General features: G+C 37.2%; 1 protein-coding gene across 3 annotated transcripts in view; it reads right to left on the reverse strand.

Moving 5' to 3' along the window:
• The window catches only part of Svp (steroid receptor seven-up, isoforms B/C), a 197,527-nt gene extending 174,891 nt beyond the window's left edge, over positions 1-22,636 (reverse strand). For 2 of the 3 annotated variants that reach the window (XM_070297039.1, XM_070297037.1), the window contains exons 1-2: positions 22,197-22,636; positions 19,538-19,583 (exon numbers count right to left, since the gene is read on the reverse strand). The gene's annotated coding sequence lies outside the window, so the exon portion shown is untranslated. Of the gene's footprint in view, positions 1-19,537; positions 19,584-22,196 lie in introns of those variants that run through there. The other variant, XM_070297038.1, reaches the window with a different exon arrangement.
• Positions 22,637-27,331: the final 4,695 nt, after the last annotated feature.

Raw genomic sequence — 27,331 nt, forward strand, 5'->3', positions numbered from 1 at the left:
CGTAAAATCCTCGTCGATTTATGCCGATTTACGGTATCTCCTGGCGAACGCGAATCGCGTCTTTTTTTTTTTAACGTAAATCTTCTTGTGCGAAATGAAACAATCAAAGTCACATGAAATATACGTGAATCTTTATCGATTTTTAAATATTTAATAGTGACACTCCTTTCATATCTAAATGATAAATCGAGTAATGCGACAAAAAAACTATATGAGAATTAAATAATTAATAAAAATATACTCTGCGATAATACATTTAAAAAACATATGGAAACTACCAGTGACACGATGAGAGTAAATTAAATATTTCTTTTCATAAAACACGCGCCGTTCCGAAATATCTAGAGATATACAAGTATATTTAAATATGATACCAAGAATCAGCGATACCAGCAAAGATCCCTTCTCTGATGCAGTCCGGAAATATTCAAAAATATAAGATTCGTAATTTTATGTTTTATAATATAATGCTAAATAATATAACTGTTCATCTTTCGATGTGATATTGTGACTTACGAAATCACAATACGATGATACGATATATCTTCACCTCAAGTAAAACTCAATTTAAAGTCACACAAATATTAATATTTAAAAAAAGAATGATAAATTCTCGATATTGTATCGCTAATGTCATAAATTATAAATCACTAATATTATTTTTGAAAAGATGCAGAACCACGTTTGTTTGCTAGTCGATACCTTCCAAGTTCACAACAACTTGCAATTCGAACAACTTATTCTCGAAAGAAGAAGAGAGAGAGAGAGAATCGTACGCAAAGAACAAAAGGCAAATAGGTACGTTATACAGAAATAACTCTACACTTAATAATCCGAGCTACGAGCGAAGGAAGAAACGTCTATCTCGCAGCCACGCCGTCTGGGTGACGAGAGAGAGAGAGAGAGAGAAGAGATGCGAAGCGAGAGAAGAGAAGAGAAGAGGCGCGCGAGGAGACAAAACGGGGAGACGACGAGATCCTCTCTCGCGTGGCGCGCGACTATAAGAAGGAACCTCTTAATCGGAGACCCGGACCTCTGCACAGGGCACCGAGGTCTTACCCTCGTGGCTCACCCAGCGGCTCGCGGTATATTTCGACGCGGCTGACCTCCAACCTCGAATACCCATGGGCCATCATCGTCGATCACTAGCGGAAGAAGAGGAACGGCCCGGTCTCCGGCCACTTCGCGGTTCGCTTCCCATCGGCTTTGCCCCGCATTCGTGTAATCAGCCCGACGATGACCCTTTAACGCCCAGAGCGCTAAATGTATCCAAGGCGAGCTCTTGTATCTCTGTCTCCCTCGATTGAACGCTGATCGTACTCATTTGAGAGATGTGCTACTAGGAGCGATCTTCGTCGCGTTATTTGCAAGTTACATTTCTCGAATTGGCAAAAAGGCAAGATATTATATGATATCTCGATAATCTTACATAAAAAGTCTGATTAATTGAAAAAAAAATCAAAGCTAACTCTCTTTTTCATATTTATTAAAGAAAATAATTAGAATAATTTAAAAATATATTTATTTCTATATTATTTTCTGGATATAAAAAGTTTAGTGCAAAAATTGATGATATATGTTTGATGGAATTTAATTTTCAAAAGGTATTGTCGAGTATATTATTAATTATTTAATTCTCATAGTTTTTTTTATTGCATTACTCCATATAAATACGAAACAAAGTATAACTATTAAATATTTAAATATATCGCTAAGTATTCATATAATATATTCCATGCGACTTTGATCGTTTCATCTTCGTAAAAAAATGTACCGATTCGTTCGCAACATCTCGCAATGACTCGGAGAGGCTTCGTCGTGTGGAAAAAGTTTACATTCCTTTTTTCGCAGGAACGCAGTTACAGACGAGCAACGTCAGTTTCGCAAATCAAAACTCGCGTCGTTAATTCGGTGGGCTTTACTCCTTTTCTCGAATCCCTTCTGCCGTTTTTTTTTTTTTTTTTTTTTTTTTCCCTAGTCGGCTACGAGGATGGAATTCTACCTACTTTTGTCGCAGCTTATCTAGACGAGAGATTCCGTCACTTTTTTAATCCTATACTGACGCATGGTCAACTTTTTTTGGTCTAATATTATACCGAAATCGCTCACCGTCTCATCTCACTTTTGATTCTCTTCTTCCGGTCCGGTCATATAAACATGTCGCGAAGGATGCCCGTCCTGTGCTAATAAAATATGCCGGTCGTGTCGTAAATTCCGATCTAACATAGATATTTTGCAAGCCGATGGGTAACGGAGCACTATTTCATCGAAACAATGACGTCGCAACGTGATCGATATCGATAAGAGATCATCGAGGCAATCAACTTTGATTTTCGCTATCGTCAATTACACGACTACTTATATTCGTTGTGTAATTATTTCAAAATACAAATTTGCAATATGAAATATATTAATTTCTTTTTTTATTATTATATACGTATACTTCTGTTTACGTATTACCAAATTTAAAAAATTTAAATATATAATAAAAAAATAATCCATTAATTTACTATAAATATTCAAATTTTTAATAAAGAATTATTGATGGCTCTTTTTCTTGTCCCTAAAAAATTGAAACCATAATTCAGTATTAAAGATTGAATAATAAATATCTTGCAACATATGAAGGTAAAAGAAAAAAAAAATTCTTCTTATTATATTTGCAATTCGCGCAAATATTTTTGTAATTAAATAATTATATGAATCTTGATAAATATATTTTCAACTATGTTCAAATATTGCTTCGGAATTAATAAAAAAGAAAAGAAGACAAGTTGCTAAAAGCTAGTCTGTGTGGTAACTGATGATGATACTATCCGCTAATTTTCATCGTCCCCCAATTCTCTTCTCATTGCTCTACGTTCATCGCTATTTACGCACGCGTCCGTTTTCCCCCAATAACGGTTCTCTATAACGTGGGAATTATACGAAAGTGCGAGAGAGAGACAGGCAGAAAAGGGGGAGGACGGGAGATGGCGGCAAGTAACCGCACAGTGGCACGGTCCGGTGGATGTACAATGTGCCAGAGAGACCACGAAGACAACAAATCCATCATCTCCGGTGAGAGAGAGGCTGAAAGGGCTCCGCGGCAGCGCACTCTGTGTAATTGTTGCCCCGGCCCTCAGTGGCCCGGTCTCTACCCCCGCGTACCATCCCCGATGAGCTATCGCTATCTTTCTCTCTCTCTCTCTCTCTCTCTCTCTCTCTCTCTCTCTCTCTCTCTTTCTCTTCCTCTCTATTTCTCATCGTCGTCGTTATCGTCCTCATGGCCTCGTTCGTCGTCGCGATGGCGGTCGTGTTTTCAACCCACCGCGTTTATTACCAAGTTTTACAAACGTTTAAAATATAACCCGCGAGAGAGACACGCGGATAGGCTACCAAGAAGGAAACAAGAGGACGAGGCAGAACATTCGGGATGATACCGAAGGGGGTATCGGAGATATAGTGACGTTGCGGCGTTTCATTGTTCATCCACCGCAACCTCTCTCGGAATCTCCCTTCCCCCCCCCCACCCCCGTAACCCTTCTCTTTCTCCTCCGCGGCCGCTCTTTCTTTCTCTCTTCGTCGCATTTAAATCGAGCATTACGTACGTGTCTTCGCGCGATGACACGGGCCATTGTATACCCGACTTTCGTCTCCTCTCTCTCTCTCCTCTCCGTTCCAACCTCAGACCGACTCGCCAAACGTCCCTACTCGAACAATCCCTTGTCTCTCTTTCTCCCACCTTCCGTTCGCGAACAAACGTGAACGCGAAAGAAAGTATCTCTGAATGAGCACTATCTACGGACACTATGGAGTTTCCCTGTTATTAGCATCCGCTCTGTCTCTCGGTGCACGGCCACGAAGCGAGCGGTCATTACGAAGATTGAAACACCGTTCGAACGACGTTCATTCGTTCTATCCCTTATTTCTCTCCTTTCTTTCGTCTGTCTTGCGTTTCCATGCTCGCCGACTCATTCGAGGTCGCGTGATCATCGCGTGAAAAATCGTATAACGACGAAAGATACTTTTCTCAGCAATGACAGTTTTACGCGTATGTAATCCTTTACAGTTATAACTATCGAAGGGTTTAACATTATTATTATGAATTTATAATTATCCTAAAAGTTTATAATTATTAAGTAAAAATAATTAGTAATAAATTAGTATATAACTATAGGATTAAATTTAGCATTATAAATGCTACATTAATAAGTAGTAAAAAAATAATTTTGTATCCAAAAATTATTTTCTTGGTTTTTTATATTTTCATTTGTAAATTGATTTTTTTTTTTTTTTTTTTTTTTTTTTTTTTTTTTTTTTTAATGAAACGATTAAAAATTTAATTCAAACTTTTCGCGATCTATTAAAAAAAAAAAAAAAAAGTTCAACTTTTCTGTAGTTATTTTGAAACAACAGGCATATCCATGATTAGTTTCTTGACAGCATAAATGTGATGATTTACGCCATGTCCGATGGTTATCCGATAATTCATCCTATGCGAATATGTACGGAACACGTGGGGTCTCGTAATCCGTCAGCGACGGTTGCGGCAATATGACGAGGATCGTCATTAGTCAAGAATACGTTACACTGCAGTGCTTATTCGAGTATTGCGTATCATAATAGCTATGCATTATTAGCATGCATATTTTCATAATTTGTATAAAAATAAAATAACTCTATTAATAAAATTAAAGTCATTTTAATATTTCAATTATATAATAAAATTATATACGATATAAAAACTTAATACTCGAAGAATAAAATAAGAAATAGAATTTCATTTCAAGATTCGCAATTTCGCAAAATAATATTTTTAGAAATCCCAAGGTCCCAAAAGATATAATATCTTGGAACAGTCGCAATTTTAATAGTTATCGGTTCCCGTAGTATCGTACCTTTAGAAATCTTAATCGCGACCAGAATCTCAAAAATTTCTCAAAGGGAGCAATCGCGAATTTCAAGACTTTCCGACATGACAGTTTCGCGTAAGCACGTGCGAGTCGCGCTTTCCGAATTCTTAATCCGAATAATTTCGCCATCGTCACCGAGACTCGTAATTTTCCAGAAGTCCACGATTTCACGAACGGACACATCCCGCATTTGGGCCTCGCGAGAGAGCGAGAAGCGGACCCGTCGAGAGCCCCGTGACAGCCTAAGGATCCTTCCTCGAGCTTGGACACGCAATTAACCGCCGGCTACACTTCTCCGGCGGGAATGGGGCGAGGGAAACAGCGATTCTCAACCGACTAATTCGCGGCGCAATATTGGATATCCGGGTGGTAGCCCCGAGTATCCTCGGGTTCTTTACGTCGTCCGAGAGAGAAAGAGAGAGAGAGAGAGAGAGAGAGAGAGAGAGAGAGACACGGCTGGTGCGCCGAGATACGCATCCCCATAAAAGCTTCCATGCATGTCAAGCATTATACGACCACGTTACTATTAAATACGTCAAAGCCCCGTATGTTTATTGCATATTGGATGCCGTGCACTTCGGCTCGCCCTGCCGGTCCCCGTAACCCGAACCGATCGCCATTGTCGGTAAGGGACTCTCTCTCTCTCTCTCTCTCTCTCTCTCTCTCTCTCTCTCTCTCTCTCTCTGTCATCGTCCTTTGCCTTAAACCATCGACCCTTCGCGTTCGCCGCCTCGACGGAAATGACCTCGGTGCTGTCTCTGCGCGTCCAGCCGTCCACGATCTCGCACGTCGATGCCATCGATAGGAGCCGCGGGACGCGTTGTAAATTATTTCGCAGCGCCCGGCCGGCATCGATCGCGCGCCAAAACATTTATGCGCCCTGGACTCTCACTTGGCGATCTAGAACGAGATACTTTCCTCTTCGAAAAAACAGAGAGTATATATAATTATAATAATTTTTACATACTTTTATATTTTATTTCGAGCGCGATTTTAGCGGAATATTTTTCAAATTAATATATATATAAAAAAAAAAATGTCTTAGGAGAATCATATTTTAAGGAAATAATTTGAGGAGAATGTGTTCTCCCATGATATCTTTCAATTTCACGTATTAAGAATTGGTAATACTAGTTCTGTGCAGGAAAAAGAAAAATCATAATTTTCAGAAACTGTTTCAGAATGTAAATAATCCAAAAATATCTCCGTGAAAAATATTCTCGTTCTTGTGTTCCGAACGCGTCCGTCACGAATACGTAGCGATATCGTAGAGGACGATATTCTCACTCTCTTTCCTTCTCCCCGTCATCAGTTGGAGATATCCCGACGAAATGCAGGATGCGCGGAGGAACCCCACCCCGTGGATGATACCGCGGGGTTTGACCGAAAAAATGCTCCGAGCCCACTCTTTATTATTCAGGATTTCGAACCGTTGGACGGAGATACGGTGAATTATGCATGGTCAGTCCCGCGACGTCGCGCCACGCCGGCTCTTTCCCATGGCATGCCATGCATATGCCGGGTGATAGATGGATGTGTCAATTTCATCGGGGTTCGGTATCGATGCGAACCAGGGTTATCTTCATCGACTCGAAGATTACGATACGCTCGCTCGCGTCTAGATGCGAGAGAGCGAGCGAGTCATTTTCCCCGAGGCGATAAATCTGCCGCCGATACTGATACAGGACTCTGAATCCGCGACCGTGAACGGACGCGACCATTGAACGTCGTTATCCTACTCGGACATTTTTTTTTTTTTTTTTTGTCGGCCGCGTAACGCATCGTCGAACCCGGCGCGGCGAGCGAGTGTTACCAGATCATCCGTTACAAGACCCGTGTCATAAAAGGAGAGAACTCAGCATGGTCGTTGCATTTTATTAATCCGTTCAATATCATAAGGCTAGAACTTTTCTAAACTTCTTTTTGCCATGTATATATTTTATATCTCAATAAATATAATAAATTTAACAAAAACAACTAGATATATTAGAAATTATTATTATAAATTAAAATGAAAATAAATAAATCACAAGATTCAAGTACTTTCAATACAATTATCTACATCTCGTCAGTTATTATTACGAGATTATAATTACTCAAAATTCTATACCAATACATCTTTTCATATAAATTTTTGACATACGGACATGTGCAACTTTAGTCTCTCGACGCGTTTGACTTTTAAGGCATAAATCGCGCGATACTCGAGACGAGTAGAACGATCTGTATAGAAGGCGAGCGAGGGAACCGTACCCTTGCTCCTTTCCTTCTCGTCTTCGAGACCACTATCGTAAAGTCGAAGCTTTATCACCTGCCGTCATCCGCCCGCGACGTAGATGAAAATCTCCCCTACCTCGGCAGGTTTTTTCTTCAAAGGTCGTGACTACTTGTTAAACGTCGTCCGCCGGCTCATCCACTTACGCGCCGGCATTTACGATAGCATCAACGCCGCCGATCCTGGTTTTGTTTAATTTTTCTATTAGAATACGTTTACATTAATACTACCGGTTTCCGGTGAGTTTTCAATCGATCGCTACTGTAGATTTAATCAAATTGAAATTATTGAAGTATCTATTGTTTTCGTATATGCGCAAAGTTGGAATATTTCAAACATTTTTCAAATAAAAATATAAGAATGCAAATCTCTCAGCATAATTCCTAAAACAAGACCTACCGATTTAATCTTATCGATATATATCTCGAAATGCGCATAATATATTTTTTATAATTATATATTCCCCCTTTCATCTTATTTGAAAAAATTTTATATTACGTATAGAACGTTTTGAATTTTATTTAAAATTTAAAACATTCTAAATAAATGACAAGATTTATTTATAAGCACGTTAGTTTGTCCTAATGGATCAGTAGTAACGATATAGACAATAGAGTCTGGTAATCATGGAAATTTCATTTACTTTGACAAACTATTCTCTAACTTAGCATATTTCGTTGTGTTAGCGTTTCCAACTTATGAATACTCGCAACGGCCGTGTGAAATACTTGCCGATTCTCTTTTGCTCTCTTTCTCTCTCTCTCTCTCTCTCTCTCTCTCTCTCTCTCTTTCTCTTTCTTTCGCGGTTCGATAAACGCTCGGTTGAACGCGTCAACGCGGATTAGAGCACGCCCAAAACACAATGACAAGCTCCTCGGGACCCTGCGACAAGGTCAGGTCACTCGTCGGATGGGTCCTACGAAGGGCGCGCGGTATCCTCGGTACAAAGTGCTCCTCGTGTAAAATATTCAATGGGGCACAAAGAAATTAGAGCAGGGCGAAACCGACCGTGGCCATTAATCGATCGCCTTTTCGTAACGCTCCGAGATCAACTTTCGCAATTAATTAAACTTATCGTTTAATTTTTGTCAATTTTAATGCAAAGAGATCTAGTAATTTTATTTTTGCAAAATTCGTTATATTTAAAATACAAAGTTAAATACGAAAAATCCTTGTAATTTCACCTGTATATAATTTCAAAGAAAATAAAAAAAAAATTATTTTAAGAAACTTCAACACACGCTTGCATTTTAATATATAACTGTAATTGTAATGCAGCTGCGTTTGTACATAATGCATCTGTAATTAATATGTTTTATCTATATTATAAAATTACACAAATATATAGAGTAAAAATAAATTTATCCACGGGATCAAAGAATGCTGAAAATTTCCGGTGGAAGCATAATTAAAAATGCAGTTACAAGAAAATCTCATTAAAAAATAATATTTTATATTCCATATTAATATTTTTTTCATAAAATTTACCTTATATATTTCGATATATCACATTCGCGTATTACGTAAAAAAAAAAAAAGAAAAAAAAATTCATATAATTTCAAATTTTTGATTTGCCTCATGCTTTGTCACGCGACTGTGCATCAGGTGAAATATACCTGACGCACACACATAGGAAGCAAGTTCCTTTTACACGTTACTTATAAAAAAAATACTAATCCTGTATATACCTAATAATGTTTATCGACCACCGGTTTGTCTCCGCACAGCGGTCAACTATGACCCGGAAAATATTCGGCACAACGGAACACGGAACGTACGTACCGTTTCATTCTCTATTGGGGTAGAACTCTCCAGTCACACTTGCATACGTAATAATGGCATAAAGCCGAGAGGGGTGCCACGCTGCCTTTATGCGGGGAAATTTACTATAAAGCTGGCAAAATCACCGACGACGAGTCGCCCCTCAGCCCGGCTGGCATACGAAATCCAAATGGTCATCGTAAATAGAAAATCCGTTTTTTTTTCTCTCCCTTCCCGGACCGCGCGTATGCGAAAAGTGCCGGAGTTTATTCATATTATGTCGCTGCCTCGTCGCAGCAACAACGTGTCAGCCGAGCTTTTCGTTAAAGGGACTGCCGTATTCGCCCCCCGGATCGTTCGCTCGTATTTTTCACCCGCGTAAAGCATCTACTACCGCGCAAAATCGTTATCGTTTATATACCGCGAGAGAAGTTTATCCTCGCCTACACATCCCATTTTAGCATCAGAGTTTGGCGTTATTTAGTATCACAATTTGGCTGAATAATTATACGAACTATTTTTTTTTTTTTTTTTTTTAAATCTCTAAAGATCTCTTCGAATATTTATCTATTAAACATAATAAATTATTTTAAAATATTAGGCGAATAAATTAATTTCAATGTTTATCCAAATAATTATCGTTCAATTGTATTTGATCAATTTTCATGTATGTATCGTATCTTGTGACAATACTTTCCGAAGTTAAAAGAAAGAATTTTTCTATATATCCATATACATTTAAAATGATAATCGTCTTTTTACTTTATTCCAAAACTGCTTTCCATCCTATTCATCAGCCGTTATTGTATATGTAAACATGTACAGACTCTTTAATTTCCGCGATTCCCCATCTCTCTATTAATCTGACAGCTGTCACATAAATTTCTATTTCACAGGTAGCTACTGGACATTCAATTTTATTTTGATTTTTGGGTCATGGACTTGAATTAAATAAAACTTTATATTTTAGAATGTTACAATTCTTACTTTTAGAAATATATTTTTGAAAGCATCGAAATATTTTTATAAAATATAATAATTTATAATAAGAACTATTAAAGTAATAAAATAAAGACTAAACATATTTCCAAATAAAATAAAAACAATATTTCTAATTAAAAGAAAAATACAATTTTTTTTAATTTATGTATCCGCAAAGTTTTATCAAAAATCACACAGTATATGAATATTTCTTACGAATGGCCGGATCTGTTTACATCGTTCCTGAAATGATCATGAAGGCGAATGTGGCACGTATCACGCGACGAGGGCGGCACAACAAGGGACGAAAAGAGAACGATAGAGAAACGGAGAATAAGCAGCGTGTATAAACGTGGAATTAATTTCCATAGGCGGGATCCCAATGAATAACAATAAAGCGCGAGGGCAATACGACGTACCCACACGGTGTACCCACAATCCGGGACAGATCGTTACGCGGGACATTAACTTTCGGCTTTAGCCTCATTTATGCTAATCCCGCCCAGGGCATCTGTTTTCGCCTGCAGTCCGCGAAACGCGGCCCGGAATGCGTTTTTAGTTCCCGTAACCCGCTCCGCCACGCTTCTCGATCGCTCGTCGCTTCGTTCGTTTTATTGTGATTCTCCATTTTTTTATTCGGCCAAGAGAGACCGTCCGTTCAGTGCGACCACCGGTCAGTCCTGACATCATCGTCCCCCTTACCCTCGCGGACCCCTCCCGTCCCGCGCGAGGGCCCCGCCGTCGTCGTCCGTCGTCGTCCTGGGTTCACGGGTTCAGACAGATGCGAGCTGAGCGCTAACGAGAACAATTAGAAGTTCCACTTTGCGCTCTCTAAGGCTCTCCCGGTTCCCTCTAAAAATAAACACGGCCACTTAATGGCTCGCTCCGTCATAACTCGCGCAGATGCGAGCCCGTCTTATATTATTCCCACGAATGGCCCCGCGTTTCTCCGAATACACCACCAAACTATCTCTTTTTTTCTCTCTCTCTCCTTCTCTCTCGTCGGCGACGGGGCTTCCACGCGCGACGTCTTTATCGGGGATTGTGAAATCGCCACGAGCCGGCTAAAAATATTTTATGGACGAAGATTGGCAAGTCCGCACGCGCGAAACGCACGCAAAAAGAAAGAAAAAAAAACACGTTATTAAGAATACGGATCTGTCAACTCGAAGCTCTCGTGACCATCTCTCTTTAAATGCTCATTAACGAATACTAAAATAACAATTAATTTTTAGAGATTCGCAGAAAGTAAGAATGATGTGACACTAAAAAAACACAGGCCTAGAAAATACTACATTTAAAAAATGTACTTTATCTTAAAAAGAACAAATTCGTAGTCATCCGAAATAGCGTTTAGAATTCCAATATGTTTTAATTATTAATTAGTATTTTTCTAATTCCAAAATATGTCCATTTTTTTTTTTTGAAGATTTCTCCATCTTCGATCAATCTTCGAAACTGCTCGACTCGCCCGATGAATGAGAATCGCGTTATTCGAAAGACGATAAGTAATAATAACGGTTATCAGGCCATTCTCGGCTCGATGGTGCGTTTAGCGGCTCAGTTTCCTTCCCCGTTGCAAGTCTTATCCGACCATTGATATACTTATCTACAGTAATAATTCACCGGGACAGCGAGCTTTCGGGCCTCGAAGGAATCGTACGGTAGACTTAACGATCTTTCTATGAATCGATTCTCGTGATTGCTGCAGCTCTTTTTAAATCAGGGAATTTAATTCTTTTTCATTAAAATAAATAAAATAATAAATAAAAACATATTTAAAAAAATATATATTCTTAAAATATATATATATATATATATATATATATACTTATATATTTAGTTTTGAAAACCTCGAGAAGTAATAATAATTTCCTAACTGTGCATCAGAACATAGATATTTATTATCAATTAATGATTTAATATGCAATAGAATGCGGAAAAAAATTGCGAGGAGAATATCTAGGAATTTAATGTCATGCGATGAGTTGGCTTTAATATGTTTAGATTACCAATATCTTGCGGTAACTGTATCCTAATGGCAGCAGCTCGTATCATCGAGCATAAGCGCGTGCTACTATGCTCGGAATGTGTATTTAACTGTCTGTTTAATTGGGCCTAATGGAGCGATATTAGCTATCCGTGTATTACGCGTTAAGCGTCAACTATCGCGATGCATCTTGCGTATCAAAAAGTTCCACTTTAGCTTCTCTCTCTCTCTCTCTCTCTTATAATCTCTTTTAGTCACTCTAAAAATAATTTCTATAAGATCTTGATTCTTAAGATCATATCGCAAAAGTGTTTCATCTTGGAATATTAATAGCTTATAAAATCATTTGATTTAAATAAATAAATATCTCTAAAAAAAAAAAAAAAAAAAAAAAAAGACCAAAATGATTAAAATTGATAAAAAATTAAATCAAAGGAAATAATTAAAAAGTAAACTGCTTAATAAAATAAATAATAAGTATAATATTTTCAGAGTTTTGATTTTTAAAATATTTCCTTTTAAATTATCATTAGAAAATCCCAACGCATTGAAAACGATATACATATATCTAACGATATACATATAAAGGAAAATTTAATTAATAATAAATAAAAATCTTATCGAATCGATAGTTTGAAAAGTCTCGATAAAATGTTCTCAGCCGCTCATCATTGCAGCCGCAAAACGCAAAGTGTGACAAATGACAGGCATTAAAGGCGATTATCTCGACGGGGAGCCGCGGCCATCGTCCGCGTATCGTATCGCCTTCGGTGCGCGGAATAAAGCAGCCGGAATAAAGAAACTTACAGTCATCGTTATATACGATGGCCAAAATATTTGAGAAGCGATGCAAAAACAAAAACAAAAAAAATCGTAAAAAAATATGTTACGGAGAAATAGAATGAAGGATTGCGACGAAAAGGAATCGACGAACGAGTCGGATCAGTCAGTGACAGGTGAAAGGGTAATCATCAATTTTATTTCATTTTCGACATCCATTCCCCTCTCAAGAATAAAAGAAAGCGCAAGGAAAGCGAAAGGAGAGAAAGTTGGGGAAAAAAAGATGCGACAAACCGAGAAATAGATGCCGATTGGAGTGCCGGACAACAAGGAGAAAGGAATGAAGAACGAAAAAAAGAAAGGGAGGGAGGGAAGAAGAGAAGAAATCCCGGTAAAGTACGCGGTAACGGAAGGCACGCGAAATTCTCCGCTGCAACCGCAACAAGAGCAAGAAAGATCGAAAACAATTGCGGAATAACCCGTGGCCGACGCGACAGAACAATCGAAGAACGAAGGGGGAAAGAGACGGCAAAAAAGCAAAGAGAGAAGACGAAGAAAGCGATATAGAGAATACGGCGAATCTGTACGAGGACGAGAAGAGCGAAACAGGAGGAACAACGCAAAGAGAGCAGGAAAGGGAGAGAGAAAGAGAGAGAGAGAGAGAGAGAGAGAGAGAGAGAGAGAGGGGGGGGGAAGGGAGGGACACGATGGCGCGGGTGTATAGTGAGTTATGGTTATCGCCAGCGAGTATACCACGATTCCCCCGAAGAAGCCCCCCACGTGTCCGCAGAAGAGAGGAAGCTCCCGCGGCGCGAAAGGGATGCGCGGGAAGGGGTTCGAGAGAAAAGACGGGATGGGTGAGAGGAAGTGGCTGAACCGTAAAGGAGAGAGAGAGAGAGAGAGGACAGGAACTTACTTGGAAGCGAATGTAACTTTATTGTGAACTTATCGCTGTCAGAAGGCAAACAATGGTCCGATCTTCGCACTATTCGTCCGAGATCTGCCCCTGCCGTCCTCACCACCAACCTCGCGTATAGTTCTTTGCTCTACTCCCCCCTCCCCCATCGTATTCTACTCTCGCCCCCGCCATCGAGAAACTTAGGAGGGAATACCCGGGGTCCGGCGCCGCGGTATCGTCGCATCGCATCTATCGCTTTACGGATCCGAAAGCCCGCAGAGCTTACCAATATGTAAACGAGTCGCCGACGGGCATCACCGTCGCCCCGCTAGTTCTCCCTCCTCCCCCCCCCCTCCCATCCCGCTCCTCTTTCCTCGGTATATATCGACATTATATCAGGGGAGATGCACACAAATGTCTCGCATGCCGACCACATTTATTTTCGGTCCCTTACTTTGCTCGAGGATTCCCCCAGTTTCGATGTCTCTCCGGTTGCAACCCCCTCCCCCTCCGGATGAACCACGCGCTCCCTCGCGACATTCCAATTACGAATTCGACACTGACGGCCGCTCTCCGTCGTGTCTCCCGGTTTCGGGAAACGCACGCGTTATCCCCCTCGTGAATGTATCCGTTTGACCGATGTCATTCCACTATACTATGTGACTGTAACTGCGGATACTCGCAAAGATCGGCTCGAATTTTAAGACGATAAATATGTTTGATTGTATTATACCATGCACTATCTATCTTGTGTTTGGATCTATTACACAAATCTAAATAGTATTTGATTTTAAATTTTCAGAATTTTTTTCTTCTATTTCTACGAACCTTATCAGACCATTCCAGAATTAATATATTTTTTTTGAATGCAAAAAGATGCAATCTGGACACCATCTAGAGCCGTAACAAAACGCATAGAAATTTAAAAAAATTTCTTGCATAACTTAATAATTTTTAAAAAATATTTAAAAACTAAGGAAAAAAGAATAATATAGATTTTCCAATACATATAAAATTGTGTAGACAAATATACTTTTGGAAAAAGGCTCGATTTCCAGACTTGAACATTAATGTGACATGAAAAAAAGTGCATCAATATCCTTTTTATTTCTTATAAAAACCTACCAAGTCTCAATAGAAATTGCACAATCGGAGCATTTCTCGTTAGTAAACGGACAGGCGATCGTTCACACGTTAATCAGTCTCAGGGGCCCAATTTCCGACACAATCTTCCGTAAAACGGAAGCCCAAGACGTGACGAATCGCGAGGACGTGTCCCAACCAACTGTTTACGAGCTCAACACGCCGAGAATTCATCGAACCACGTTTTCTCACGAGTAGACTTTCCCGGTTCCCGAGAGACACTCTTATATTCTCTTGTTTACCAGATGATTTTTCAGGAATTGACGTCGCGTTGCAATCGCGAGAGCAAGTTGGTCTTCCATCCGATGAAATAAAAATGACTACCGATATTTCGATATTAAATAATGGTAACATATAAAAACATTTTTTTCTCGATAATCAATTTGAATATATATCGTATATATATATCGTTTTACTTACATATGAATCGTTTCATCTATTTGTATTTTTGATCTTCAAAATATATGTACAAGTATTTATTGAAAAATGCAAAAAGTTTGGCTTTCATAAAAAAAAAAGATAAACTAGCGAAATAAATTATTACGTGAATAAAATTGCGTGAAATATATTAAGTAACGTTTTAATAAAAAATTGATTATAGAAAAATCTGTATTACAAAATGCAAATTAATTCGTTTCAAAGTAAACTGCTGTTCTACGATGCTCGTGGATTAACGGCATATAGCAATCCACCAGGGAACTGATTTTGCACGCCCGTAAATGCGCGCCGTACGAGATATCAAGATCCCAAGAATGTTTTATTGAATGCCGGCGATTTCGAGCGAACGAACGCTCGCTAAGACTAAAACACCTGTTGACCGGTATCATCGTCGGCTTTAAACGTCGCGGATTACTTAATTGGCCTGCCTGCCTGCCTGCCTACCAGGCATTCGACGAGAACTCGAACGTCAAACGTCATCGATTCACCAAGACGGCTCGTAAATAATATAATTTACGTTTTAACGCTTGCAGCCGTAAAACGAAAAATGGTCATTTCCGAGTTGCGTGCCGCGTGTCTCGAAGTCGTACTTATATCTCACGGCTTTTTAACTCGCGCTAAGCTACCTCTGATGATAACAGGATGCTCGGTCCGTTTAATATACAGCTGCGATAAATATCAAATTTATAAATATCCATTACGTATTGTAAATCATTAGTTATACGGTATATAAGAAAATACTGTATCTTATAAATATCTTTATAATTTTATAATTTACTTAATAATTTTTATATTTTAAGTACTTATATGTTGATACAATAATTGCAACAATTATTGAAATAATTATCGAAACTGCATTATCTGAACTGCAATAATTATTGAAACTTCAAGATAGAGATTGGAAAGAAAAAAATGCATTAATAAAATAATTATACAATAAGTAATATAATAATTATACAATAATATAAAAAAATAAATAAAACAGTAATATAGTTATTAACATAAAATAATATTAAATTAATAATATACGAAGAAGGTGAAAATTTTTGAAATAAATAATTGATAAAATTATTCTCTTTCCCATTCTAAGTGTTTTTGCGAGCGATTCTGCTGATTTTTCCAAGAGATCGCGGTCATTGAAAATAATGAAGTTACACGGACGAATTAGAGGCGATTCCAACATCGAGACGCGTATCGTCGTTTCATCGTCTAATTAAGGCCCGGCCTACGGGCCTTATGTACGCGCGTTCCGCTCGCTCGCAGTCGCGTTGTCGCGCGTATGATTTACACGGGGCAGTTTCGAGAGCTGGAGAAGGAGACACGTGCGATGAAGTAACCGAGATACGTGATGTTGTTTAATGTATAATGCTGCTAGCGAGCAGCCGCGGGATCGTGAGAGAATTCGTGTAAAAAAAGGAGCAGACCGTGTTATTTATCGGCCGCATTCGCGCAACCGCGAATAACAGAGGAGGATAACAACGGGTCGCTGCTCGCGTCGAGAGCGTTATAGTTGAGATATTCGTCGTAAGATTAAAGCGTAATGAGATGTAAGAATAAAAAGAGAAAAAAAAAATGAAAGAATAACATTTAATGCTACATAGATAAGATAAAAAGTGCGAGAAGAGCGATCAATCTGAAAAACAGACATGAATAATCGATATAAAATAACAATCATTCTTATGGTTTTTAAAAAGATTTTTAGCAATTTAATTTAATTCATGCTCCTGTATTCAAATGTTGTATTGCTCGATAATAAATAATGAGAGTGAATTTTTTTTTTTTTTTTTTACAAAATATCTCCCATACACTGAAACGTTTTAATTAATTCATATTTTATCGTGCAGAGTTTCTCGCGTAGATAAGCTGGCAATTTTCGACGACGTTATCAGGCAGAAATTGTCAATCGCATTCGAATTAACGATATTTAATAAATAATATGTATAGAAAAATGGTTAATTGCACCGCGGTAAAGAGTGACCACTTACAAAGGCGACGACAGTTTAATTGGCGGGAAAGTGTGAGAGAGTGCGCGGAATAATGGCGAGCAGAATTTTTCGATCAACGACGACGACGACGACGGCACAAAGACGAGCTCGCCAATTCGCGCGTTTCGGATGACGGCGCGATCGTACGAATTAATTTAATTCGATCCAACAATTCGCGCACGCGGCGACGTCGTAACATCGGCCGTTAAAACGCGCGCACTTAAAACGCGACTACGTCTCTCCGCCGATACGCGGAAACAATCCCGCATTAATTTCCGCATTTAAACGCGTTAAAATTTATTACCTACCGCGTCGACGTTTCCGTGGAATCGACGAGCCGTTAAACATCATTGTCCTCGACGGGATGATGGATAATATACACGCCGTCTCATCTCACATTTTCCCCAAGATATTAGCGCAGAAAAATACGCTCTTTCGAATACAAGCGTTGCTTTTCGCGCGAGTATCTTATCGTACGTGAGAACGGAAGGTAAACGGACTATCGAAACACTATCTTGCACGATTTCTCAATTGACGACGAGTTAAATTATTTGGGAATTAATCGTACGTTTCCGATTTCGACACCCCGACTTTTCAATTGAATAACGGCAATGTGATGAGTTATGCTCTTCGATTCTTTATATCGCTATGTTCGCTTATATCCTCATATTTATCGCGAATATTCAATATTAAACATCATTCGTGTCTCTCCCTCCCACCCTTTTCCTCAAAATACACAATATATATTTCATCGTTATAGATTACAAGGTGAAAAGGATGCATCTTCTACCTTCTTCTACGTATTATTGAAAATACATAGGATGATTCCAATTTTCCAAATGAAACATGCGTAAATATAAATTAGATACGCTTTCTTTTAAAGATTCATTAATTTACATTAAAAAACTTAAGGAGAGAGAACCTAAGGAATATGTTACAGTGCGCGTTTATCGAATCGACGAGAAAGAACGAAGATTAGATGAATTTGATGAGAGAAAACGCAGGTAAAATTACACATATGACGGCGACCCCGGCGTTTAGGGTTCGCGACTATCGATGAAACGGCAATCTTGGAATATTAGGCGCGTTTCTTACGCGCGCTATCGACGTTGCAATATCGCGGCGGCGGTCATTAATATCTCGCCATTATGTTGTTCCATTCTCGGCTGCTACGAGCCAGCCACGACCAAGCAAAACGGGCACGGCGCCCTTCCCTCGTCTCGTCTACGTATAGAGGCAACGTGCCCATTACGATCATTAGCGGCGCCGGCCGACGATCGTAGCCTAAGATCGCGCGCGATCTACAAGGGACCGCACGCTGCGCGACAAAATGAGAAATAATCACTGCACGTGCGCGTCGCGATACCGTTCGTCTCCCACCCTCTTTGTCATGTCACCGGTGACATACAGTCGTCACCAGGTACACGAGCCCCCTTGGAGCGCGCGACCACGTCAAACTCATTCTGGTTCACCGACCGCGCGGACAATCTAACATCGCGTCCAGCACCGTTTCCATCCAACCTTTAACCCTTCAAGATAGAGTATACGATATATTGTATTCTCTCGAAAGTCTCCTTGAAATTTCGTCGTCGGACGAATCTTCTAATTCTGCGCAGCGTTTCATTTCAACGAATATGAAAATTCCACCTTTGTTTCAAAATATTTTAATTTTTAAATATACTTCAATTTTTTTTTTATTAATCTCATTTTCATAATGTGTATGGAACATTATTGATGCGTATCCAATTAAGGTTAGTGCACTCGAATTCAAAAGAGAGTTAGAAAGAGAGGAGCCTAACCAGATAACATAACTTACTATATAATGTATCTAAATTATTACGCAACTGGCTAGAATCAGAGATCGCGCAAGTCCATCGATATTTCCGTTAAACTACGAGGTACAAACGAGTTTACATCGGTCACGCCATCGACGAATTAATACCGTAAACGGAAAACATAGGCAATGGGATACGATCCTAAACGTGAAGAAGAAGCGGCCGCGGATTCTGCTGCCCGTAGGTCATCGATTCCCTTCGCCTCCATGACGGCTCGTGGCCAATCGATTATCGTTACGGCTACGTAAGAATGCGCGAGAGAAACCGAGCGAGCCAGGAATCCCTTCTTTCTAATCACGCACGCGGACAAGGGCCCAACCTATCTCCGGGCTCCTTCATTTTTGCTAGCCTTTTGGCCGTAACGCAGTCTTAGTTTCGACGTTACTCACGCTATTATACGCTCCAAACTATCTCAGGCTCTACATATGTGCGCAGGACCAGGTTGCGCGATATTTCGACCACGTGGGATTTAGTTTCCAGATCGCATTAAAGCGCCGAAAGCTCAATAAATTTAATATTCATAAATGCGCTTATTTTAAAAGAATTTTTACTCACCGATACGATGCGCAAGAGCGGAATTGTAGTACACAAGCACGTTGATCTGTAAAATACAGAATATTCAAATTATGTATATATATATTATGCGTGTACCATATATAGGGAAATGCCTATGATAAATATTTCAAATAATTATTATATGCAATTAAATTTTTTCTTCGCGTTCCTTTTAAAAAGATATTTAATAACAAAAATTATATTTTCGAAAATCCTAAAAGAACTTTAAGTCAATGTATAAACATAAACTTTTATAAAATATAATAAATATAAAAAGTCTCTTATACGAGTATAAATGTTTTATAATATTTTAGAAAATAATTTAATTTTTTTAATAAAATACTTAATAATATTTTATAAAATATAAAATATTAATATTTAAATATTATTAATAATAATTATTTAATCATCGTAACAATCTTTATTATTTTTTTTTTTTTAATTATTACCGTGACATAAAAATCCAATATTAGAGTAAATATATCATAAGGGGAAAAAAAAAAAAAAATCTGGTCTATAAACTTCAATATTTGATAAAAAAAAAAAAAAAAAGATATTTTTCTGTATCCTAAAGATGCAATAATTAAAAATATGACACTTGAAATTAATTATGAAAGGAAGAAATGCTTGAAATTTTATTTATATGATTAATTGAATCAAAAATTTTTAGAATATAATTCATTATTATTAGTTAAATTAATATTTATATACTTTAATATATTTTAGATTTAGATACAATTTTCAAAAATGAAACTATCAATAATAGGTACGTTAATATATGAGAAAACTATAAAACATTTATAATTACACATTATAATACATCGCAGCTCACAAATGAATCACCGATCCTCATATCTAGCCAGCTATAACATTATGGCCAAGATCAATCAGAGAATCAACTGTTTCATACATAAAGGAAGCACCGACCATAACAAATTAATCTTCACACCCCCTGTAAACTACAGAGCGGCGCGTCGTTAATTAGCCGTTCCACGAACAGCTCGTAAGATCGAAGCGGGAAGAAGGAACATGATGATCCATCTCGGAGATTCCACTTCTCCACACGTTTCGTCAATCTCGCCATAATCCTCACCCTCTCGTCAACCCTCGAAACTTCTCTACTTCCGTTCCCTACATCCTTCGTCTCTCCCCTCTATTCGCGCGAGAACATGCGTATGTTCGGCGTTATCGTATTTTAAAGAGGACACGAAGTCGTCGAGCGCGGAATGTGTGCGCTCTCGTATGATTATTACATATGGGCATTACGTACGATCATTTTGAAAAAGAAACGCGTCGTATCGTTCTCCGATGATCGTTTGCGAATATCGAATAAATCAACGCGTGTTTATTTTAGAATCAGGAAACATACATACTCGTATGTTATTAAAAGTTTCTAAAAATTAATAATTTTTCAATGACTTTCGAATAAAAATTTTTCTCGAAAAACTGATTCCTCGGTAAAAAAATAAAATTATCTTTTCACAGTTTTTGATTAATTCGTTTTATTTTTCTCATTGCAAGTTTCTAAAAATTTCTTTCATCTCTAAACCTATACATTTCTCTGTGACGCTCTATTCTTGAATAAAGTATCGACCGATAGGAGTACACTCTTCGACGTGAATAAATATAGAAACTCGATACTTTGGAACGTACCTACTGGTGATGGGATACACCGCAAACATCGGTCGCGCTCCACGTTCTTCGTGCGGTCGTTTACGCACCGCGAGAATGAAGTCAGCTGTAATCGCGTAACCGCAAAACACAGCCAGTGTTCTACCGCGCGTCTAGTAGCCCTTTTGAATCGTCACCAACCGGCGGAAACCGCGAACGAAATACACCGCGAGAATCGCGCGATCGTACGAAAGCGTGACACGCGCGTGGTCGTCGTGAAAGTCTTGTAAAACGATCAGCTGAGTTACGAGTGACACTTGCCCGTTTGTTCTCGACGTTCGAAGAAACGCCCATAGACAACCGGCGAATAATCCGACGATCCAATATATAATTATATACGTTACATATGTTATCAATAATATTACATATAATTGTATATGAATATAATTATAATATTATAAGGCTTTTTATTAAGCAGCGAGCTTCTTTAAAAGGAAGGGACAAGTAAAATTTACTACAATTTCATATAATCTTTCTAAATCTATAAATAATTATCTATACAAAAATCTCTATACAGAGTGATTGAGATTAAAAATACTCACCCTGTATATAAAAAAATATCAATTATCAGAAATATTTTATTATAAAAATATTTTAAGAGAACTTTAAAATAAAGTATCTGAAATATTTTATATGCATAATAGAAAGTATACAATCCGCCGAATAATCCGATAATTCACGAACCTTATAAGGATTTTTATTAAGCGATGAATTTACTTTTTTTTTTTTTTTTTTTTAAGGGAAGAGATAATAAAAATTTGCGATAATTCGATATAATTTTTCCAAATCTAAATAATTATCTATATAAAAATTTCTATTACGTAATAATTATCAATTATTATAAAAATTTAGAGTATATGAATATTTTAAAAGAAAATTTAAAAATAAAATATAGAGTATACGATAATGTAAAATAAATTTCGCGGAGGTAAGCGAGTAATTTTATAAGTAGGAAATGAAATAAATTGTATAAATTGTATTTACATACCCCGTGGTTGTTCCGCTATCGCCCGATGCCACCCCGGGCCCGCGCTCCTCCTCTCACGCTCGTCTACGTCACTGCTCCTCCTTCGTAGCACTCCCGATATTCGTGGAAAGACGATTAAAGACGATCGCGCGACACTTTACACGGCACTCCCGAACGCGTATTTTATATTACTTGGCGCAACGAGAAAGCGACGCGAGAATTATAATGGTCGTAGCGGCTCGTGAGCGATGCCACCCGATAACAAATAATATACATACGTATTTTAGAGCAAACTCGTTATCCCGCATTATACGCATAAGTGATACAAATATGTAAATTAAAACTAGAGATGGATACCCGCGAGTTGCGACATTCGAAGATCGACGAGGTTAGAGTAGAACTTGTACAGATTTTGACCGAAGCGCCGAAGCCTCGTGAAATATGCGTTCTAACCAAATACGACTACGTACAAACGTTGAATTTATGATATATATGATTGATAAATATTGCGATACGAATTATATTATTACGCGTGCAGCTAACGAAAATTTACTATTCTTTACGAAGGCGATACAAATATGTACGTAATAATCTCGCGGAATCAATGTATTATTTCAACTTTAGATGAGTATAAATCACGCAAAATACCTGCTTCGAATAGAGTCTGATCAAAGGGATTCGTTGGCTTCGATACCGGAGTCGTTAATTACTAGTTGTAGTAATCGTAGAGATCGTAGTGATCGCGTTTAACATATTTCGATATATGTAATTGTCACGATCGCGTTCAGAGGAGAAGAGCTACGAAGCTGCCTACGCGACCTATACAACGTTCGCCGTGCGAATGATAACAAGGTTGGGTTACCTCAAGTACACAGCCGAGCGCCGACCGCTCTGTTGACACATTCCATTCGCTATCGTCAAATATATGTACACATCGTACTTACAACAATACGTTAAATATGTATTCTGTTTTTGTTTTTCTTGTATATTAATGTCAACGTATGGATTATATTATTCGCGCATCGCGGGAATTTAACGTTTATTTGAAAAAATCAAATCAAATGAAACTTATTATTAATAGCTGTCGTTCGATTAAAGAAGCAACAATCGCTAATTGTAATAATTGTACGGGATGATCGCGTTTGATATCTCTTAGGCTCGTTCTACGATAAGTCGTTAGTCGTTAGTAAATTGACTAGTGACAATCGATTATTCCTAAAATATTCGACTACGATTGGTCAATTTGCTTGACGACATACGACTTATTGTAGAACGCACCTTAACATTTATCGCGACTATGTTTCGTGCGTTAATAACGACAGACATTCCGTTTGTTTTTCTTGCGCTTTTTTTTTTTTTTTTTTATTCGAGATGATAATAAAATAATTATATTTATACATGGCAAAATGCCACGCTTTCGTTTTCTGTTACTCCTTTTATTTTTAATATCTCTTATAGAGAAGTTATACAATGTGTGAATATTGAAAAGCGTAACGATGATTTCTTTTTCACGAAATTAAGAGTAAAGAAATTTTTTTTAAAGAATATACATATATATATATATATATATATATATATATACATAAAAATATATATAAATTACATATAGTTTTACATATAAATACAGTGATTTTTAGGGAGTTACTTATTGTTGGTATTAAAAAGTTGTTTTTTTTTAATTTTCATTTCGAGAACGCTTTAAATTTCATAATGGGATGAGTTTAAACTTTGATTATAAATCTTATTATTTCCTATTTCACAGATCTTCAAGAATTTCGAAAAGAGACATATTAATACATTTGATCTAAATAATTAATTGTCAAAAATATAATTACTTATACATATTTTATTTTACTCTAAAACCAAATACGATGTAACTGGTTATTTTATGAAATCATAAATTACGATATGCATGTAAATTTTGTCATTGTTCTGCAATATTTTAATTTTACAATATTATCATTAATTTTTATCGATGAAAAAATGTTGATCGATTTATTGTTTTTATGAGGCAAAATGTGCAATTCATTAAACGTCGAAAGGGTCGAAAAGCGCGGCCACGGATCGTTCAGGCGTGTTCGCGGCGATAAACTCATTGTAACGCGGTAGAAAAACTGTTTGGCACGAGATTTCCAGAGCGGATAGGCATGACGTTGTTGAGTCCTTGGCTCTCGTGGAAGAGCGTGAATATTACATTTGGTCACACTGTGTCGCGCGATATGATAGGGACGTCGCCTTGAAAAGGGCTACACGCTTTAACCGCTTCCGTAATTTGCCAGCCTCAAAGTATCCGCTCGATTTTTATTCGCATTACATCATCTCAATGGCGGACAGGACGATTTCCAGGACGTTTTCCAAACGCCCCGTAAAGAGTCCGACTATATTAAAAAAAAAAAAAAAAAAAAACCGTAAAGCTACCTATCTAATGTCAAAGTGACGAAATAAGTGGAAAAATTTGATATAATCTTGTCGAGTTAATAATGAGTTATCAAAAAAAATATTACTTTATAGTTTTTTTAAACTATACTTGCAATTGGTACAATTATATCTCTCTGTAAAAGTATTTAAATATATATGGCTATAAAAAGATATTTTTTTATAATTAATCATTGTAAAAAATGGATTACTATGTTAAAAGTAAGAAAAATAAATTTTTGTATTAACGTTACACGCATAATATTTATATTATAATATGTAATATATTATTACTTTCTTTTAGAAATTTTCGAATTCATCTCTCGAGCTATAATTTTGCGACACGCGCTCTTTTAAGGCCAACAAATCGATAGATTGCAGTCGTAAAGTGTAACGCGAGATCGGAATCGAGAGATTCGAGTTTTCGTGTAATGTGGGATTGGAATTACCATATCGTACACAAAAGTTTTGTATTCCCTTCGTGTTTTTACTTCATATTCAACACAATCCGAAATTAGATCGATAGAATCAATACTTTTCTATATATGATTCCATCTCCCTCTCGTTTACTTCTAGTTTCTTTTATTTCTATTATTTTATCTCCAGTTATTCAGAAATATTACAACCGTTCGAATCGTATAAAGTACGATGAAAGAGAGTTAAATAAATTTTATAAAAACATTCGACACAAATTCTATTTGCGTGTGAAATTATTCATAATCTAATCAATATTTAATTAATAATAAATTTTATAATTTTTATTTAGATTATTTTAATAAATATGAAGAATAAAAAAATATCTTCTACATTATATAAATATATAATAGCAAGAATATATATATGTGGTTATATTTTTTGTATATTTATTTCAAAAATATATATTCCTTACAAAGATGTAGACAAGCATGAGATAGAGAAAAATGTGAACATGAATAGTAATCTCGTATCGATAGTGAATAGTGGGGTACGTTTACTGTACACAGTTACTGTAAAATTTCATCCTACTTTTCGTACCAATGACAAGGTACTTGAAATATCTAAGAACTTGGCAAGATAAATGCATCCCTATAGAGTGTGTCGTCTAACAACGCCCGGCATCATCGTGTAAAAGTAATATCGCGACGACGCTCAGCGCAAGAAAGTGCTTTTATCGCGGAAAGTTCGTCTCGTTATCTAGCAAAAAGTGACAAAGGAATTTACACGCGAACCCGCTGTTAGCAAGACGATACCGAATGCGATCCTTAACTTAGGGAAGCTGACGATAGAACAAAGACGCGTTATAAATCGCTAATTAGTTAATTCTTTCAAGATCGAGAAAATTTATGTTTTATTATAAATTATATTTGCTAAATAAATAAATAATTCTTGATTAAAAAAAAAAAAAAACTATCTCTATTTTTAAAATAGCGAATTAAGGACAAAGTAAATTAAAATATTTTTCATTAATTCATTCACTCACTCTTTTATATCAATAGAATTTCATTATTATTTTATTCTATATAATCTTTTTACTGCTTAGAAATATATTTACTATGTTTCGTGTATATTTCATTATCTTTATCTCTTATTTTTTAATATATTTTCCGCTTTATCGTATCGATAAATAAGAATTTATCATAGAAAATGTGAGTAATAAAAATAAGAATAAAAAATATGAATAACTATTATCGCGCGTAAAATAATTATAATTTTTATCGCCTCTACATTTTGTTGATTAGGCGAGTAATCCGCGTAACGAGTTCCACGTGGCAAGCCTTACGTCAAACAGGTGAATCTTCGTCGTCAAATTAGGCGCGGAGATCCATCCTCCTGCCAGTAATAATTATTTAGCCACGATCTTAAGAGTAACTTAACGCAACGTCACCTGCGCTCCGCCATCTGCTAAATCGCTCTTGTAGTTATCTTCGTAACGCATCGCTTAACGCTCGAGAAAATGTCACGGTGTAATATAGCTTGCGATTATCTCATTTAAGATGAAATATTATAAAGCAACGTACAATTTTTTTTTAAATTTTATTCCATTCGATATCCCTTTAGAACTCTTTAGTAATGTCATTGTTAAATGAGATCGAGTCACATCCCTAAAATATTATTTTAATATCTTTACCATAAGAAATACAATTATCGATAGCAATATTATTCATATCTCATCTGCAATAATGAGACAAAGATTTAAAAGATAATTGTAGGAAGATCATAAATCCATCTCGTTTGACTTTTTTCAAACTATTAACAATCGACGATGTAGGATGAGCGTCTCAAAATAAAAATGATGGAAAAATATCTCTGTCAATCTTACTATATTCAGCTCGTCAAAATAAAGCAGCTTGTAATCAATCAAATCGTCGATTACATCTCGCGATGACTTTATCTTTTATACTGTGTCACAATTTTGGAACAATCACATACGCGGGCATAGTACCGGAAAAAAAAAATATATATATATATAAGACTAAACCGCTAGCACCTAACGACCTTCAGATTTTTATCGCGTCATTAAACATCGCCTCGAAAGATGGCCCGATCTCGCCGGGCGTGTCCTCAGGAACGTTCCGTCTCATCTTCAGCGCTCGCGAGCGCTACTCTCCTCACGTGTTAGAATAAACTGGATTAAAAATAATTTCATTCCCGGCGACAACAAGTTTACACCCTTTTATTGCGCTCTTTATGTTCCCGGATCTGAGGCGGAGGTCATTGACACGTTTTTCCAGCCGAGGAATTCCGAATAGCCAAGGAATTAT

Source organism: Polyergus mexicanus, unplaced genomic scaffold (assembly GCF_030449975.1).
Source record: "Polyergus mexicanus isolate NDT 795.1 unplaced genomic scaffold, iyPolMexi1.0 SCAF_6, whole genome shotgun sequence".
Taxonomy (NCBI): Eukaryota; Metazoa; Arthropoda; class Insecta; order Hymenoptera; family Formicidae; genus Polyergus; species Polyergus mexicanus.